This window comes from Lotus japonicus, chromosome 2, assembly GCF_012489685.1.
Source record: "Lotus japonicus ecotype B-129 chromosome 2, LjGifu_v1.2".
NCBI lineage: Eukaryota > Viridiplantae > Streptophyta > Magnoliopsida > Fabales > Fabaceae > Lotus > Lotus japonicus.
Genome location: NC_080042.1, coordinates 52,289,740 through 52,294,035, shown reverse-complemented (window position 1 = coordinate 52,294,035; position 4,296 = coordinate 52,289,740).

Genomic DNA, 4,296 nt, shown 5'->3' with positions numbered 1-4,296 from the left:
GACCTCAACTCAATCTCACACAAATCAGAAGCACTGTGTATAAAGAGTGACCCAAGCAACGCTTTCGCATTCACCATGTTCAGTATGAACAGTGGAAAAGCTTCAGAAGTTCTGAAGTTATACAAACTCTGATGTGGACTCAGTCGCTAGAAGCTCTGAAGATCCAGAAGTTCTGATAACCAAGAAACACTGAAGGTTCAGATGTTCTGATGGTGTAGAAGACTCTGAAGATCCAGAAGCTGAATAGTGGAAACTCTGAAGTCCAGAAGCAAGAAACTCTGAAGGCCATGTTCTTCCTTCTGAGTTCAGAATCAGAAGATACAATGGTCAGAGGATCTGTGCTTTCCCTCTGACTCTGATCAACCGGCTTCACAAGTTCCAATACGAAGCATTCCTCTGATCAGAAGTCTCCTAGGTTTAAAGGTCGCGTCGCTATCCAAGTACAAAAGCAACTGTACCTTCCTGACGACCTACCTAACGCTCTCAGCCACAGCAGAAGCTGGATTTTCCAGAACTGCCCTCCAACGGTAGCATTTCCCATGCAACGCTCAACCCTAATCCTTGGAGTATATATAGAGGCTGAAGATTGAAAGAAGCGGCTAGAAGCAATACATACGTGCAAGACATATTCAAATTATTCTAAGCTTTCTTTCATCTGAAATTCATTGAGTTTACTATTAGCTTTTTAGAAGCAAATCTCTTGTAAACAATTCTTTGATAAACAGTTTGTTTTGTTCCTTTAGGAGATCAAGGTTGATCGGATCCTAGAGAAGACTAAGAGAGTGAATCTTAGTGTGAGCTAAGTCAGTGTAATTGTTAGTCACTTGTAGGTTTCAAGTGCATTTGTAACTCTTACCTGATTAGTGGATTGCCTTCATTCTAAGAAGGAAGAAATCACCTTAACGGGTGGACTGAAGTAGCTTGAGTGATTTATCAAGTGAACCAGGATAAAATCCTTGTGTGCTTTTCTATCTCTTATCTTTAGCACTTAAGTTCTCGAAAGATTTGTCAAAATCTTTAAGGTGGAAGTTTTGTACTGAAAACGTTATTCAAACCCCCCCTTTCTACCGTTTACCATACCTTCATCTATGGACTTGGGTTCAATTAAGGACACCAATCCTTTCAGACTAAGCAAGGTCTCTTCAGAGGGTCTGAAGGCAGATCTGGTTCTGACTGGTTCGTCTTTGTTGCCCAGAATCAATTCCTTAGGGTGAGCTGCAGTGATTCTGCTCTTCTTCAGAGTTTGTGAGTTAGAGGGACCAGCTTCTTCCTCTGGTTCATCTTCCTCTGGCTCAACTTCCTCTGGAGCTTTGCCTTTGTCAGAAACATTAATGCTTAAATCTGCAAACTTTTCAACTAGCTTTGACTGGTCAGAGTCAAGCTTATCGTCAAATCCTTTTCATTTCCTCCAAAGCCAACTTCGCCTCCAGGCTTAAGTTTCAGCTCTCGGAACATACGCCAATCTGCCAATGCCATGCATTCTTTCAATCTGGAAGCACAGGCAGAGCAAGTTCAAAGGCTCTGGAAAGGCAAAAGGAAAGTATGAGTCCTCAGGCCAGAAGAAGTCTTCAATCAAGGAAGTCACATGTTTTGAGTGCAAAGAATCTGGGCACTACAAAAGTGATTGTCCAAAGTTGAAGAAAGACAAGAAGCCAAAGAAGCACTTCAAGACGAAGAAGAGTCTGATGGTGACATTTGATGAATCAGAGTCAGAGGATGTTGACTCTGATGGTGAAGTCCAAGGACTCATGGCAATTGTCAAAGACAAGGAAGCAGAGTCAAAGGAAGCTGTTGACTCTGACTCAGAATCAGAAGGAAATCCTAACTCAGACGATGAAAATGAGGTATTCGCTTCTTTCTCTACCTCTGAACTGAAACATGCATTGTCTGATATTATGGATAAGTATAACTCCTTATTGTCTAAGCATAAGAAGCTGAAAAAGAACTTATCTGCTGTTTCCAAGACTCCTTCTGAACATGAGAAAATTATTTCTGATTTGAAAAATGATTATCATGCCTTGATCAATTCTAACTCTGTGCTTAAGAACCAGATTGTTAAGTTAGAAGAAATTGTTGCCTGTGATGCCTCTGATTGTAGAAATGAATCTAAGTATGAAAAGTCTTTTCAAAGATTCCTAGCTAAAAGCGTAGATAGAAGCTTAATGGCTTCAATGATCTATGGCGTAAGCAGAAATGGAATGCATGGCATTGGCTATTCTAAACCAATTAGAAATGAGCCCTCTGTGTCTAAAGCTAAATCCTTGTATGAATGCTTTGTTCCCTCTGGTACCATATTGCCTGATCCTGTACCTGCTAAAGTTGCTAAAAACCCTCTTAAAAAGGGATCTTTCTCTATGACTAAATATCATGCAAATATTCCTTTAAAATATCATGTTGAGACACCCAAGGTGATCAGAACCTCTGGGGTAACTAACAAGAGAGGACCCAGAAAGTGGGTACATAAGGACAAGATTATCTATGTTGCAGATATCCTTGATAGCTCCACTGAAACACCAATCATGGTATCTGGACAGTGGATGCTCGCGTCACATGACGGGAGAAAGGCGTATGTTCCGAGAGCTGAAACTTAAGCCTGGAGGCGAAGTTGGCTTTGGAGGAAATGAAAAGGATTTGACGATAAGCTTGACTCTGACCAGTCAAAGCTAGTTGAAAAGTTTGCAGATTTAAGCATTAATGTTTCTGACAAAGGCAAAGCTCCAGAGGAAGTTGAGCCAGAGGAAGATGAACCAGAGGAAGAAGCTGGTCCCTCTAACTCACAAACTCTGAAGAAGAGCAGAATCACTGCAGCTCACCCTAAGGAATTGATTCTGGGCAACAAAGACGAACCAGTCAGAACCAGATCTGCCTTCAGACCCTCTGAAGAGACCTTGCTTAGTCTGAAAGGATTGGTGTCCTTAATTGAACCCAAGTCCATAGATGAAGCTCTTCAGGATAAGGATTGGATTCTAGCCATGGAAGAAGAATTGAATCAATTCTCCAAGAACGATGTTTGGAGCTTAGTGAAGAAGCCTGAGAGTGTCCATGTTATTGGAACGAAATGGGTATTCAGAAACAAGCTGAATGAGAAAGGAGATGTAGTCAGAAACAAGGCAAGGCTAGTTGCTCAAGGCTACAGCCAGCAGGAAGGAATAGACTACACTGAAACATTTGCTCCAGTAGCAAGACTGGAGGCAATCAGACTGTTGATTTCTTTTTCAGTAAATCACAACATAGTTCTACATCAGATGGACGTGAAGAGTGCCTTCCTAAATGGTTATATCTCAGAGGAAGTCTATGTTCATCAACCCCCAGGTTTTGAAGATGAGAAGAAACCAGACCATGTGTTCAAATTGAAGAAATCACTCTACGGTCTAAAGCAAGCTCCCAGAGCATGGTATGAGAGACTCAGCTCATTCCTTCTGGAGAATGAGTTTGTAAGGGGTAAAGTAGATACAACTCTTTTTTGCAAGACTTATAAAGATGATATCTTAATTGTGCAAATTTATGTTGATGATATTATATTTGGTTCTGCTAATCAATCTCTATGCAAAGAATTTTCTGAGATGATGTAGGCTGAATTTGAGATGAGTATGATGGGAGAATTAAAGTACTTTCTGGGAATACAAGTTGATCAAACACCAGAAGGAACATATATCCATCAGAGCAAGTACACTAAAGAACTTCTGAAGAAGTTCAATATGCTGGAATCTACAGTGACCAAGACTCCAATGCATCCTACATGCATTCTGGAGAAAGAAGATAAAAGTGGTAAAGTATGTCAGAAGCTCTATCGTGGCATGATAGGTTCACTTCTATACTTAACTGCATCTAGGCCAGACATACTATTTAGTGTTCATTTATGTGCTCGTTTCCAATCAGATCCAAGGGAAACCCACTTAACTGCTGTTAAGAGGATCCTAAGGTATCTGAAAGGCACCACTAACCTTGGCTTGATGTATAAGAAAACATCAGAGTATAAGCTTTCAGGTTACTGTGATGCTGATTATGCTGGAGATAGAACAGAGAGAAAAAGTACCTCTGAAATTGTCAATTTCTGGGTATATGCTCCTGAGGAACTTCAAGTACTGGCAGAATGGAGATTCGACCTCGACAACCTTGCTACAAATGGGTATGATCTTCGTCCTGAAGTCCAAGTTCAAGGTTGGGGAAATTACTTCAACAGACTTCGAGGACCGGTGTATGATAAACTGATCAAGGAATTCTGGAAGCACGCCGACTGCGATGATACTCAGGTGGTATCTTACATTCTTGGAAGAAAGATCATCATCACAGAGA